Source organism: Ictidomys tridecemlineatus, unplaced genomic scaffold (genome assembly GCF_052094955.1).
Source record: "Ictidomys tridecemlineatus isolate mIctTri1 unplaced genomic scaffold, mIctTri1.hap1 Scaffold_160, whole genome shotgun sequence".
Classification (NCBI taxonomy): Eukaryota; Metazoa; Chordata; class Mammalia; order Rodentia; family Sciuridae; genus Ictidomys; species Ictidomys tridecemlineatus.
This window is the reverse complement of record NW_027521401.1, coordinates 104,897-120,206: the sequence shown is the minus strand read 5'-3', so window position 1 is coordinate 120,206 and position 15,310 is coordinate 104,897. Positions and strand designations below refer to the sequence as shown.

The following is a 15,310-nucleotide window of genomic DNA, read 5'->3' as shown; positions in this document are numbered from 1 at the left end:
GTAGAAAGTCTGATTGGATCTCAGGGAGGAAGACTTGAGCGACAGGCTGCAGTCAGTGTCTTTCAGGAAACGCATACTTACCTGGATGGGTGTGCTCTGCTGTGGCTCCCTGGTTCAGCACGAGGTGCTATTGACTTTCATAGCCACTTGACCTGTTTCTGTGGTGTGGGAAAGGATACTGTGAGCATTGGTTGTTAACATCTTGTTTAAAGCAGAATGGCCTGAGGTCTGGTGCCTGGCCAGCAGATGGCCCCTCTGTGAATGCCAAGTTCCCCATGCCTGTCTGAGTGGTAGATAATGGGCAGTAGACTTCCTGCGGTCCCCACCCATTTCTGGTGCATACTCTCAGATAATCCACCTTCTCCAAAGGGAACAGGAGGTCTGTGTCCTCACTTAGGTGAGGCAGTGTGGTACTTGTGATGCCAAACAACCTGTCAGTCCATGACAGGAGAAAAGTCCTGAGTCTGTATTTCAAGAACAGCTCCCCATTACAGAAACCTGAAACTTCTGTCCTTTGCCAGTGCAGAATGGAGTTCTTTTCTTTTGTCCAGTAGTTACCGTGCATGCACTCTAGGCTTAAGAGGAGATTGCTTGGCAGGAGGCAGAAAGAGGTGGTCCCTGCCCTGAGTGGCAGAAGAGAGGCACTTGCCGTCACCCCACTGCTCAGAAACCAAGGAATGATTTGGGAGATGCAAACTGATCTGCACTCCTCCAGGGGTGGAGGAGGGACTTGGTATTGCAGAAGCCTGGAGAGTAGGGAGGAAGGAATGCCTTCCCCTCCCCTCCCCTCCCCTCCCCTCCCCTTCTCTTAGACATGAACAGTGTCCCAGCATGAATGAGTGGTCAGCTCTTAATGAAGCATATGGGGTCACTGGACTTCAACAGAAGTGGGATGGATTCCATTGCCCCGCTTTGGGGGTTAAAGAAGCAACAGCCATGGGGAGGTTATGACAGGTCCTGTGCCCTTTCTTGTTTTGATTTGATTCCGACGCTCCCTAATTAGCCCTTGTGAACAGCTGACTTGCATTATAGCATAGCCACATTTGTTAAGTAGGACTTCCTATTTCACCAGGTCTGCCAGCTGGCACCAGAAAAGAAAGAAGAGGCATAAAGTGGGATTCAGGCTTTTCCCATCTTGTCCTTGGTAACCAGGGGTCCTTGTCAAGTATGGCTTCCTGAGTGGTGGCCGATGTCTGGGCCCCAGGATTAGGGGGAGAGCGATTATGGCTCCCTGATGGTTGGGCCCGGCAGGGTTGCTGACGGGAGGCTCTTGGAGGCACAAAGCTCTCTTGTTTCATGAAAAAGTCTCTGCAGCCAGAATCTGCTGAGAGCTCGGGGGATTTGCAGGCGGTTTCCCTGAAATGTCTCCTTCTGACCACTTTGCTCTTTCTTGTTCAAGAAACCAGGGAAGTGGTGTGCTATGCATGTTCACATCTCCTGGTAGATTTACCACCACCAACAGAAAGTCAAGGTCAGTCCGACCTTCCTGGTTCACGGAGGGAGGGGGCGGGGGGGTGGGGAGCTGGGTTCGAGCAGATCTGCCCAGAAGCACCTGAGTAAGAGTATTCAAAACAGGGTCTGAAGACCAGAGGCAGGGAGAGGTCCCTTGGGAAGCCCACCTGAGAACCTTAACGAGGGAAACCTCCAGCAGCAGAATCACAGAACAAAAGCAAACTGGTAGCTCCCTGGTGCATCTTTCCTTTTGATAAATTTGTCATCTTACTTAAATAGTAAGATCCAAAGGGTTTAAATATGGTTTAAATCCTGAAATAAAGGTTTTAATTATAATGAGCAAGAACTAGAATATGGAGAACACTTAAGAGGCTGAGAAAGCCAACAGAAGATGGTTTTGTTTTGTTTTTCAGTAGCAACCCATGTGTTCTCTTCCTTTTTGGGTTTGGGGAAATGATATTTATGCCCCATGTGGAGATGGTGGTGCTGAACCTCCGTCAGCAGCGTGCATGATCACATTAGCCCTTCTGGGAGGTCACGCTGGGCCTGCTCTTACCATCTGTCAGTCTTCCTGGTGACCTATCCAGGTGTTAAGAGACAGTCAGTACCTGCCAGGACCACCTGAGGCAGGTCTTTTTTATTTGCACCATACAGATGAAGATGGTCCGTGCTTGACCAGAGCCTTTGTGGCACAGGAGGGAGGAGAGAGAGCATGTGGGTGATAACGTGACAAGGTTTTGGGACTTGGTTCAGGCACATGGAACCTGACGTCCACACTTTAGCCTGGGTCTTTGCAGCCTGGAAAAATGATGGGAAACATCCAAGCAGGTCTTTCTAGCATAGGTTTCTCCGTCCACTTCTTCATGCGTGACTAGGTCCTGGCAGCATTTAGGGTCAGCCTGAGGCCCATAGGCAAGGAGGACACGCCAGTCACATTGCAGGGTTCAGTGGTTCAGAAGCAAAGATGGAACCTAGTTAGAAGGGAGAAACAAACCTCCGCGAGACCTTTGGCTTTGGACACTTGCCCCTGGTGCTGACCGCATATCAGTGAGTGCCACTCACTTTTCCCTCCTTTTGCGCTCAGTGTAATTGGAACTCGTGGTGTTGCTGATTAGTTCATGCTTTCTGGTTCTGGGTGACATGGTCAACAGAACTATAGGTACAAGATGTCTTCGTTTTGTCCTTTGGTTGAACATAATGAAGGATGTTGTGTGTAGCAGCTTCTACATAGAAACGCCCCTGGCAACTCCAGCTCTCATTATCCCCATTCAATCAGCAAGACCCTTGAACAGGAGATGGCTCTGTTCACCTTCCCCTCCCACAAAATGCTGGCAATCCCAGCCTCCGTTTGGCTTCATGGACCTGAGTTGGTTTAATGGATCTGTGCTGTACACCATGCGATGTTAGCACCAAATTATTTGGCAACCAAATTAAAGGAGGTACTCAGGAGATTTTTATAGATTGATAGTGAATCAGGCTTGGTTTGGGCTCTGCTGCTCCTTTAGGGAGAGACTCCATTATGGCAGTCCCTGTGGGTCTGAGCAGATGACCCCTCCCCTTGCTCAGCAGTGCTTATTTACTCAGCTCTTTATAAGCTGCCTAGTAGGCTCGGGGCTGCTCACCGCGGGGCTCAGAGGGCCCCTCTCTCCCTGTCTCACTCCTCAGGCGTTTGCAATAAGGATCTGTGGTGCCCAAGGCCGCAAGTTCCATTTGTTTTCCCAGGTGTTGCTCCTAAGCATGAGCTCCCAGCAGGTGTCAGTCAGGGGGGACCAGGGGGCTCTGACTGTGGTGCTGAGGGACAGCCCACTTCCTGGGCCCCTGCTCTGTTGCAGAGATCCTCTCCTGCAGCTTCTCTGTCGTGCAGCAGGCAGGAGGAGGAGGAGGAGGGCTGGGGTGGGGCAAGAGCAGCTGGGCCGTGAAGGAGCCCTCAACAAGGGGAAGGCAGCTCAGCTCAGGTCTGAGAGTCCCAGGCCATGGGAGGTGAGGGACATGGAGGGCAGTGCTTGTCTGAGAGGTGTGGAATTGACTCAAAAGGAAGGCTGTCAAGAAATAAGAAGGCCAGTAGACTTGAAGCCATGCAGGTGAGAGGGCTACCTGGCTCCAGAGAGAGGCCAGAGCCTAAAGGAAGCCTCTGGCCAGTGCCCACAGCCTCAGAGGAAGGTAAGCTGGAAGGTCAGCAACAGGGTGGGCAGGTGAAAAGAAATGAAGCCAGGACTTCATAGTAGGAGAGGATCTCCATGGGCCACTGCCTGGACTAGCTGCCACCTCCTCCTCCGCCCCCTCCTCCTCCTTCTCCTCCTCCTCCCCTTCCTCCTCCTCCCCCTCCCCCTTCCTCCTCTTCCCCCTCCCCCTTCCTCCTCCTCCTCCTCCCCCTCCTCCTTCTCCTCCTCCTCCCCTTCCTCCTCCTCCCCCTCCCCCTTCCTCCTCCTCCTCCTCCCCCTCCTCCTTCTCCTCCTCCTTCCCTTCCTCCTCCTCCCCCTCCCCCTTCCTCCTCCTCCTCCTCCCCCTCCCCTTCCTCCTCCTCCTCCTCCCCCTCCTCCTTCTCCTCCTCCTTCCCTTCCTCCTCCTCCTCCTCCTCTCCTCCCCCTTCCTCCTCCACCTCCCCTCCTCCTCCCCTTCCTCTTCCTCCCCCTCCCCCTTCCTCTTTCTCCTCCTCCTCCTCCTCCCTCTCCCCTTCCTCCTCGTCCTCCTCCCCTCCTCCCCTTCCTCCTCTGCCTCCCCTCCTCCCCCCTACCTCCTCCTCCCCCACCTCCCCTTCCTCCCCCTCTCCTTCCTCCTGCTCCCCTCCTCCCCCTCCCCTTCCTCCCCCTCTCCTTCCTCCTCCTCCTCCTCCTCCCCTCCTCCCCTTCCTCCTGCTCCCCTCCTCCACCTCCCCTTCCTCCTCCTCCCCACCTCCCCTTCCTCCTCCTCCCCTCCTCCCCTTCCTCCTCCGCCTCCCCTCCTCCCCCCTACCTCCTCCTCCCCCACCTCTCCTTCCTCCCCCTCTCCTTCCTCCTCCTCCTCCTCCCCTTCCTCCTTCTCCCCACCTCCCCTTCCTCCTCCTCCTCCTCCTCCCCTTCCTCCTCCTCCTCTCCTTCCTCCTCCTCCTCCCCCCCTCCCCTTCCTCTCCCTCCCCCCCTTCCTCCTCCTCCTCCTCCTCCTTCCCCCCTTCCTCCTCCTCCTCCTCCTCCTCCTCCTCCAGAGATTGGAGTAGTCCTAAGAAGAAACACCCCCATTAGATAAACTGATACTCGTACTTTGCTTTCATCTTGTTTGTTGTTTTATGTTTTTTTATATGTAACAGTGATCATTATAAAATTAGCTTGTAGGCATGCAAATATTTCTTCATAATGTTCAGTTACTAATGTGCTGTAATCTATTAGAGTATGGCTAAGAGGCATTAAACAATTAATTTACACAGCAGATTATTCACACAGAATTCCTAATAAAATGAGCTTTAAAATGCTATTATTTTAAAAATTTCTAAAATGGACCTTCACAGCAATATAGTAAACCACTCAGGGGCACCAGGTAAGTGAACAGGATGTGGCTGCCCTCCCTGATCGAATAGCCACAGGCCAGCCTCCAGCCAGGCTCCATGCCTGCCCTTTGTGCTTCTTCTTCTGTGAGAACCAGGCACTCCCATGCAGCAGTCCCTGCTGACCCCTCCTAGGTGGACCCGCTTCTGGTCATGAGGATCACCTGGTTCTCCCAGCATTCCTAAACTTGACCCTCACCAGAGCCAGTGCCCAGGTGTGGACCATTCCAAGAGCCCACTCCCATGGTTTCAGGCTCTGAATGAATCTCTCCTACTACTTACTTGGAATGTCATCTTCTGTTGTCCCCTTGCCACTGCAGAAGCAGATGCAGTCAGACCCACACAAGCTGGACTTCAGACTGAAGCCTGAGTTCCTGAGCCGCCACAAGGCCCCAGTCTATTTGGAGCCATCCACTACCCACATGACCTGGCTCGACCTTCAACTTTGTTCTCTGCCTCTGGTGAGTTCAGGGGGTAATGGGGTGAAAAATGTGGTCCTCAGGTAGCCAAACAGATAGGTCTGGGACCTGTGCTCTCACTCACTCACCACCTAAAAGGCATCCTGGTATACCTGGAAGGGAAAGATACTGTCCTCCCCTGCAGGGACTCTGGAGCTGTGTGTACCAAACCAGTGCAACCCTCAGCATGTCAGATTGTTAGATGCCACCGAGAAAGACGGGAAGATCCAAGGGCCAGTCAGAAGTAAAAGGGGTGCTGGGAACTGTGGGGACACGCACGGGCAAGGGGTGGCTTTGCACTGTGACAGTTGGCTGTGTTTCAGGATCTAATGGTAAAGAAACCCAACTGAGCTGGTTGTCAGGGTTGGGCTGTGATAGAGAAGGTGGTCCACCTGGCTTCTGTAAATACTTAAAAATGGCAGCACTAGGTTGACTCTGGTGACAAGTGGCTTCATGCTCACTGTGGACTTGAGTGTTGATGGGCTCCCTGCTTCACTGGCTGGCCTGCTGCCGCCCATGGCTCATGTTGGGGGCACATGGTCTCCCACGGAGGCAGAGAGAGTTGCAAGAATCCTCATCCTAGGCCTTGTTGCCAGAGCAAGGGGACCACTCTTGAGGGTCAGAGGAATCTGCTGAGGTCTCGGGCTTTCCTGTTGGTTCTGTCACATTTGAAGGCTCTGTTGCCATGGAATCTGGCTCTGAGACATGGCCACACTAAGAGCAGTTTTTGGAGAGAAATAGATTTCTCCCTGGTTTTCATTTGAGCCAAAGTAGATGAATTGCATCTTTTGCTTTGATAATTCTGGAACTGTAGGCATCCCTGGGGCCTGGGTGGAGTGAAGCATGGTCTCCACTGAAGCTCTCAGGAGCTTGCACTGCAGACAGCGTGTGGCCAAAAGTCCGTTGAGTTGGCAAGTGGAAAGTCCCAGAGCATGCACATGCTGTGGAGCTGGGGGATCCTCTCTGCACTCCCAGGTGGAAAACAAGCCACCAGGTGGACCACAGCCCAGGTCCCTTCAGATGCTGAGAGGCAGTGCCTGATCCACACTTCTCCCGGGCTGGTGGCCCTGACAGCCCAGGGACAGTCCTCCTGCACTGTCTTTTCTTGAGGGAATTTGCACTTATTTATGGGAACTTAGACAAAATGCCAGGCATTATGGAACCTTATTGGTAGATGGGTAAATATAGGTCCTGATTACACTTGAATTTTGCCCCAAAATGGTTATATTATAAAACTTTAACCTGGTATTTATTACGAGTTAATGTTAGTTAAATTCACCATTTTTATCTCACTGTCAGAGACTAATGCCTGATATACACAGCAGGGTGGAGCTCCCTCGGTGCCATGCCCATCCAGGCCACGCCCCCTGGCAATGAGCTGTGAGTGGCCCCACCCCATGGCCTGAGCTATGGAAGCATTGTCCTTCCCTAACTCATGCACATCTGGTCCTCCCTTTCCTTCTTTCCTTCCTTCCCCAGCCACCTCAGGAGAAGGATTTGAGGTGACTTACAAGCATACATATCAGGTGTGATAAAGAGTTGAGAAGCAAATGTAGATAGGGGGAACCTGTGAGGAAGGCACCTCAGCATGGACCAGGATGCCCTGCAGGCACGCGGTTTGCTACTGAATCCACAAGGAAGCTGGCTCTTCCTGGCACCCAAGGCGAGGCTCTGCCCTGCTGGGAAAGAGGAGAGGGGCCAGGCAGGCATGGGCCTCACCCCAGCAGACTTCCTGGGGTCTCCAGGCCTGGTGAAGCAGGCTGCTCCTCGAAGCTGCTTTCTGTAAGCCCTGACCTTGGTGGTGTTTGACTCACCAGGTGCTGCACACCCCACCGGGACCCCTTTTGGGCCACCTTCTCATCACAGCAACTTCCTCAACCCTGCTGCTCACCTGGGTGAGTTCACGGGGGCAAGGTGGCTCCTGCTGCACCTACCAGCACATGGGGAACCGTCCTCCATAAGTCACTCGCCACTGGGGCCCAGTCAGCATGTGGCACCACCTCAGGACTCACTGCCGCCTAAACCACCTCCCTCGCCAGTATGTCTGTGCTAGTCCTGCTCTGCCCTGAGTTAATGGTGGGGGACAGCTGGGGACAGCTTGTCCTGGGTGCCTCAGGGACTTGGAGTTCAGGGCATTCTGTCCCTCCCTGGGAGGAAACATCCACACCTTCTACAGCCAAGGCACCTTCGGCAGGTGGAAGAAAGACAGGCTGATATTACAGAGGCTCCTGGTTTTGTGGCCTTTATTTACTGATATTTTCTGCATGTGGCCAAGCAGACACAGGGTATGGTAGGCCTTCACCCCTGGGAATGTAAGGAGTGGTCTTAATTCTGTCCAGTGAGAGGCTGCAGAGCACCCTCCTGGGAGAGGTGCGGGAAGACACCTTGAAGCACGGGGCTCCTGTGTCCCTCGGCAGGGCAGGGGCACAGTCCTCATGGGTACTTACCAACCACACTAGGAAGGCAAGCCAGGTGTGGGTGGGACCAGGATTGGCTTTGCTTCACCCACCGACCCCCACCCCACTGCTCCCGTCCCACTGGGGAATCTGAGCCCTTCCTTCCTCCTGCCTTTGTTTGCAGAGCCTTTCAATCGGCCGTCCACCTTCACGGGCCTAGCAGCAGTTGGTGGCAATGCCTTCGGGGGACTTGGAAACCCGTCAGTGAGTACCTCTAGCTTTCCATACCTGCCTGGACTCTCCTCTGACGCCAGACCTTCCAAGATGAAGGAAACTATACTCTTGGAAATGAACTCGAGTCATATAATTGCAATGGCAGGCTTACACAGGGGAGTTGGTGGATGTGCGCAAAGCCACTGGTTTAAGGAGGCCACTGTCCCATTCATCCCTAGGGCCAGAGACAGTGATGTAGCTGATGGCTGCAAACAGTTGACTCCCATCTCTTCCACCCAAGGGCTTGCCATAGCCTCTACTAGAAGCAAAAGCACCTGTGGCTCTCGTGGGGTTGAAATAGTGCAGTGAAGAACTGCAGGACCAGGCCCAGAGCCATCAAGACCTGTGGCATGTCCTTGTGGCCTGGAGAGCCCTACAGCTCTCTGCTACTAGTCTCTAGTAGGAGGGGCTGCCAGCCCTGCGTGTCCTGGATGCCTCACAGTCTCTGGATGTGCAGCTGGTAGTCTTGCAGACATGTCTGTTCCTATTTGGGGAGCAGAGGAGACCTAAAGTGTAGCTCTAGGTCACCTTCACAGTGAATGAGGGCTCTTTAAGGGACAGCCTGGAGGGCTTCTGCGTGTGTTCAGGTCGAGGTCCTGAGTGGTCTCGGGGGCTCACTGTAGTTTGCCCATGTTGAGAAGACAGGAAGCAGGGTCTGGCAGGGAGAGGAGACGGGGTTCCAAGTTGATGACATACACCGTCACAGCCGCCCTTCTGCATGCTCAAAGCCTCTGCATGAGCTAGATATGTGTGATCAGGTGATCCTGACACCTGTTTGGTCCCTTTCATTTTTAATGCCCCCCTGCCCACCCACACTTTTGCTTTTGGGTTGGACTTTTAGACAGCTGTACACTGCCTCTCCAGGGGCAGGGCAGAGCTCCTCTAATGACTGTCGATCTCCTTTCCTTCCAGCTCCCAATAACATGTATTCATTTTAACTCTGGGTGCTGGTGAAGGCTTTGGTAAGTACCCCGTCACAGCAGGTCGTATAATCTCTCTCCACACTTTTTGTTCCCCACTTCGCCATTTTAGCACTGTCACGGTAGAGTGGTTGATTTCTTTTGTAAAAAAAAAAAAAAAAAAAAAATTCTCTTCCTCCCGAGCAGTATGATAACAATCTCCGAACCCATGGCCAACATGGACAGCATTCAGCTCAAGCTATACATGGCTGAAGTGGGGTGTGGCCACAGCAGACCAGCTCTAGACCCCAGGCTGTCCAGCTCACCTGTCACTGAGTAGGACACACCTTTCAGGGCGCTCTTGACGGATTCACATGGCCTCTTGATGGAAGTAAGGAAGCTTAATAAAATTTGCTCCTCTTCTGTCTTCCCCTTGAGGTCACTCTTCTTGGCCTTTCCACATAAGCTTAGGAACCCAGCGGTGCAGGGGCACGTCCATTTCTCACCCACGTGGCCGCCTGGTCTTCTGCCTCTCTTTCTAGCCCTGGAGACAGCTTGCGTCTCTCCTCTCCTCACCTTGGCCAGGTCTGTCTGGGCATCCTGAACCTTGAGTGATTCCCCATCTCAGCTGGGCTTGACATTCTTGCCACTCTGCTCTGCGTTTTCTGCCTACTCCTCAGAAGTTCCCATCCACACTAGGTCTCTGGTGTTCTCCTTTCACATTCTCATTACTGAAGGAGCTCTAAAGTTATCCTCAATATCCCCAAGATGTTCTGTGTCCCTAGCCTGTTATTCTACTGCTGGCCTCCAAGTGCCCTTGGGACTTTGGCTCTTACTGACCTAATGCCCATTGTTGGGTATGGCCCCAGATTCCTGGGTCCCTGGATACCTTTCCCACTCCTTGTTTGGCCCCCTGGTGCTGGTTCTGTCCCCGGCCTTTTGACTGACACTGGCCTTTGTTGTGAGGGTCAGGAGGCAGAGACTCCTTTAATGTTTACATCCACTCTCCACTGGCACTGTGGCCAGTTGGGAGTCACTTTGCTCTGGGCTTTTAGAATGTACCTTTAACATGAAAGGACCCTGAGAAGTTGGGCAGCAGGCTCTGTGGCTGCAGCTCTGGCTTAGAGACCTGTGGGCCCCCTCTGGCTCTGGGGCAGTGCTTCCTCCCGGTCTTGGCCTTGATTGAGGCCCATGGCTCTTACACAGCTAGGATGAGCCCCTCTACTCTCCACTCACCCTCATCCCCAGTACTTTGTCCCTGTTAAGCTTCTTCTGAAATCCAGGCAGGTAGGTCAGGTGGCCGGCTTTGCCCCACTTGGGGCAGTCCACTGTCCCAGCGAACAGGGGCCATACCCCAGCCTGTCCTCTTCACACCGCCATTTCATCACAGCCCCTCACCAGCTCCCCTTGTAAAACATGTACAGACTCCGTGCAGATTTGGAAATGTTTTTGTATATTCTATGTTGGAATTTTTCAGATTCTTTAGCTAAGTCATATGTTCTCATGTCTCTTACTCTTTGTTCCTTGTATGAAACTTCTTGATTTCAGCCAAACAGTAAAGATGACAACACACACCAATTTGAGGAGGACGGGGGAGCCCACACCATCCATCATGCAGAGCTCTTTCAGATGGGAAGGGAAGGCTGTGTACATAGTCCTGTAAAGAGATTGCTTCATGAGCTGGTGGTTCATGTATGCAAAGGGTGAGACGAAAGCTTTACTTTGTACAAATGTAAATAGATAAAGATTAAGTAACATAATGCATTACTACTTCTTGAAATGTGCTATTTGCAAACCTGATATCAGTGAGCACGGTCTGCTAAGGCTGTGTTCCTCGTATTGTTAGAGACAGCTAAACCCTTCAACTATGCAATGAACTTTAGGACTTCTCACAGAAGCCCGCCTAACTCAAAGGAGCCTTTTCAAATCCATTTACAACATACTTAAGGTCATATTTTCCCTGAACAAGCGCTTAAGTGATATGACTCTGTTTTCCTTGCTTGTTTTTTTTTTTTCAAATGGAGAAACATCCTATTTTGCAGAGGGGACCCCAGGCTGGAACTTTGCATCTGAAGTTGCTGCTTGTGGGCTTCAGGGGCAGGTGCGCCCCAGAAAGGCAAACCAGTGCCAGGGAGGGTGGGATTGGTCAGATGCCAAAATCAGGGGCCGGCAGTCGGTGTCTGGCAGACAGAGCAAGCTGTCAGAATCGGTCACCGCCAGTCACACGACCTCACACGCCTCTGGTGGGAACCATGCCTTTTTTTAAGTGTGTCCTATTTCATATATATACACACGTCCTCATTTTGCAGTGTGATTTAATTACACCCAAACAGATCCTGAAAGAAAGCTTTGCGTTTTCTGAGATGATGAATATGTTTTCACTGTATTCAGAAACCGCTGAGTGTGAGGCGGGTTCCCAGTGCGACGCACTGTACTCTAGTCAATAACAAGGTCTGGGCATAGCCAAGACAGGTCGACCTCACAGAGCCATCGAGATTCACAGAGGTGACAGGTGGCAGAGGAGAAGTCGTGTGTTTTTGAGTTTGCATCAATTTTAATGTCTCTTCATGATACTTTTATAATACATCAAACTTCTTGTCTACATATTTGGAGAGAATATGACTTTACTAGCAGAGAAATACAATATATCTTGTCTACTGGACTATAAAATACATGTATGAAATAAAATTAATTCCATTTGGTCTTCTAGTATATTAAAGCGCTATCTGATGTTGTTATCCTGTTTTTGCAAAAAAAAAAATGTTAACTACAGACCATTGATTCTAATAAGCAGAGAGATCTATTTTAGTAGTAAACTGAAGGTTTAGTTGTGAGCTTCAGATTTTGTGAACACCAGATGTTTTGCAGTGTTTAGTTTTGTGTTTTTGGGTTTTTTTTTTTTTTGCTTTTTTTTCTGTTTTCTTTTTTTTAAAGACAGCAAGTTAAAAAATCCAAGGAATATGTACACTGGAACTGTAGTGGTAGCTTTCAGTATTGTAAAGAGATTGTTCTATACAGACCTGTTGCTGTTTATCCTGTATGTAACAAAGTCCTTTCTAGACCCTGTGTGAAAAGCAAAGTGAAGCAACTGAATCTTCAGCATGTTCTCATCGGTAGAGCCTCTTGTGTAATGTAAACTGTGCCATGTTATTAAAAAATGTGAACCAAGCTTTCAGCTGCTTGTTTGTGTGCAGTGGCCATCGGTTCTTAGGGAAGAAGCCACACTTGTGCAAGACCAGGCTCGCGGACAGAAGCACCTCGAACCCGAGCCCGAACCCGGCCCGCGCGAGACCAGGAGGTTCTCCCGCGGTGGCTGGTGCCCTCCCCGGCTCAGTTAGCCTCCCACCAGTTAGTGTCTGTAGCCATCTGCGCCCTCCCCTCCCCCATGGGTTATGGATTTTTTTTTCATTTGTGTATTTTAAACAAAAATGCTGTAAAACTCACAGGAAGGGACTTCTGGATGTTGGTGAGGATGTATGTGTTATGTGGCCCAGGTAGCCAGTGCTGTGTGTCCCCACCCTACTTCCACACTCAGAGCAGAAGCCTGTGCTTGTGGCCATCGGCGAGGAGCCTAGGGGGGGGCGTGAGGACAGTGCCCTCTGCTCGTTCCTCTGACCTCACCTGGAATCCTCGTGTGCTGCTCCTCGGCATTTCCCCTGTGTCTCGTTGATGTCATGGTGTACCCCTCCTTGGTCTGCAGGCTCCTCTGTCCTCTAAACCTGTTTTGTTTTTTCACGATGTAAAAAGTTGTTAAATTTTCTCGTATCAACCTGATGACATTGGTCTTTGGATTGGTGTTTGTGTCTTACTGGGAAAGAAGCCCAACAGCAGTCATGGTTAGCAGTGGGGCCAGGTGGCTGCTGGGTGGGCATTGAACATGGGGGTGGATGGCATTGAACGTGGGGACTTTGAATCCGTGGTTACGGGGTGCTAGGGGACATCCTTGGACCCTTGACAAGACTCCTGGTGGGCCCCCAGGTGTTAGTAGCCAGAGGTGAGCAGAAGCCCACTCCCCACTGTCCCATTTCTTAACGGCCAGCCCCGAGGCTGGAGAAATGGGAGGAAAACCCAGCAGTTTGGAAAACCCTGTAGAGCATGTTCTCCAAAATTGTGCCCTGCTCAGGGCCTCACAGGCAGCCAGTGGCGTCTGGAGGTGCTGCTTCGAGCAGAACTGCCTGTCTTCTGTCACACACCTAGCTTGAGGCCTCCATCTGCAGTGCCAGGACATGGAAGAGTCACTCTCAAATCAGTCACGGTATTTAATCCCCAGGGCTTCGCTCATCTCAACCTTTGCATATTTTCTCTCTAATTATGTTTGGCGCCTTGGCGTTGATGGGTACCAGCACAATCTGATTCCCCGCTAACCTATAGATGCTCTAATTATCTCCACAATCTTTGACTGACAATGATCTTGTTACCTTCTAATGGTACATGACAAGTAAAATAGTGAATATAATGATGCAATAATTACCACTTTGGATGGATATTTGCAACAGCACTTGCTGTTTATCCTTTTTCTGCCTCAATCAAGGTCGATGAGAGGAAATAAGATGCAATTGTTGGTGTTCTGTACGTTCGTAGCATGAAAAAAGGGAGCAGGCAGTTCCGCAGTACAATTAGCCATGAACATTGTGGAATGTTCAAGGCCTCCTGTGAGTCAGCACCCAGGATGAAGAGAATTAGGTTTCAGCTTAGGAAAGAGGTGGGCAAAAGTGACACGGGCTTTTGCAATACACTGTCTTCCAAATTCTGCCGCCATTTCTGTTTCTGTGCATTTCTGAAAATTTCTTAAATGTGAAATTTTCTTAAATGAAAATTGCTTTAATTTCTTAAGATCTCTTAAATTTCTAAAGTTTCCTTTAGATAGAATAGGAAACTTACATATTCAAAGGTAGGGCCAAAGTGAAAGACTGCTCTCTGCTTGGCCGCCATGTTTTCAGTGTCTGGACTCCAAAATGCTGGAAGCTTCTGATAATGAGCTCATGGAAGGACCCATTGATCCAGCAGTCTGGGGCCCTCAGTGTCCCCAAGCAGACAGAGCTATACCTGCTTCTTAATGTGTGAACCGAGACAATCAGAGCGTAACAAGGCCTCAACATGGACACAATATTGGGTAGCTCTGTGGGAAACAATGGCCACCATGAGAGTGAAAATAATTCCCCACCGAAATTCCCAGTGACAGCATCTTGAAGACTGTAGTTAAAGAGGAGCTGGCGTTGTGGCCAGACGGACAGGCCAAGCTGGTGATTCCAGGGTCTCTAACTCTCAGGTGTCTCTTACTTGGTTAGAGATGGAGGCACTGGGTGAGCCACCCAGTGTTGTCATACCCAAGGTCTCCAGCTGCCGTCCCACTCAAACACTTATGGCACCCTGATGTACCCAAGATGAAGCCAAACCCTGAGTTGGTGTTCGAGCTCTCTGTGGCCTTCCGTGCTCCCTGACAGCTCCCATCACCCATGACTGAGGGAGCTCTCCCCTCTTCTCAAATGCCCTGGGGCAGAGCCCTCCGTGGAGCCCCTCTAGGGCTTGGCTGGCTCTCCTCCACCTCTTGCCCGGCCCTTGCTGCTCTGGGGATTTGGAGGCCTCATGCCCCTCATATTAGGGTCAGCATCTCACCAGGATATAGGCTGTGATAGCTGCTGCGGCAGGAAGAGGCCACCCCTCTGGGTCTGTGAGCCGAGCCTTCAGGCTGTGACCCACGTAGACCATGACCCAGCACAGGGATGCACACAGGCCCAGAACCAGTCGAGGAGATCATGGCCGTGTTGGGTGTGATGAACTCTTCCATTCTGTTTCAATTCGGTTTTTAAAATTGCTGTTCGTCACACGGTACTTGACTTGTGAGTCTCAGTCCCTAGTTTGGAAAATGCTTCATGGAGGAAGTCCCCCCGGGTTTTAGAGGCAGGACAGGCTGAGGACCTGGCCTTCAGGCCTGCCTCTGGACTAACCCTCCTGTTCTCTCTAGTCGGCCCCACAGACTTGACCTGTCCCCCTACCTGACCCTTCATGCTGCTGCATGCTCTGACCTCATCTCCCCCAGGTCCCCACACCAACTGGACGAAAGTGCCCAAGGAGAACCCAGATTTGGTCTTCCAAGTGCCAGTCCCAGGGCATAGTCCCCCAGGCCCCTCTTCTCCACTGGGCAAAAACTGATGCTCTACCTTCACCTCCATGACCCCCCCCCCCACCGACTGAGCATTGTCATAATTTCTTAGACTGTTTGTTCTCCAGGTGTGGTCCTTGGACAACTGGCAGCGGCCGCAGCTGTGACCTTATTATAAATGCACATTCTCCTCTCCAGCCTCCTGAATTCAA

The 15,310-nt window shown here is 51.4% G+C and overlaps 1 pseudogene; it reads left to right on the top strand.

The window, feature by feature from the left end:
- Nucleotides 1–12,769, top strand: part of LOC110597423 (autism susceptibility gene 2 protein-like) — an 81,070-nt pseudogene extending 68,301 nt beyond the window's left edge.
- The last annotated feature ends 2,541 nt before the right edge of the window (nucleotides 12,770–15,310 follow it).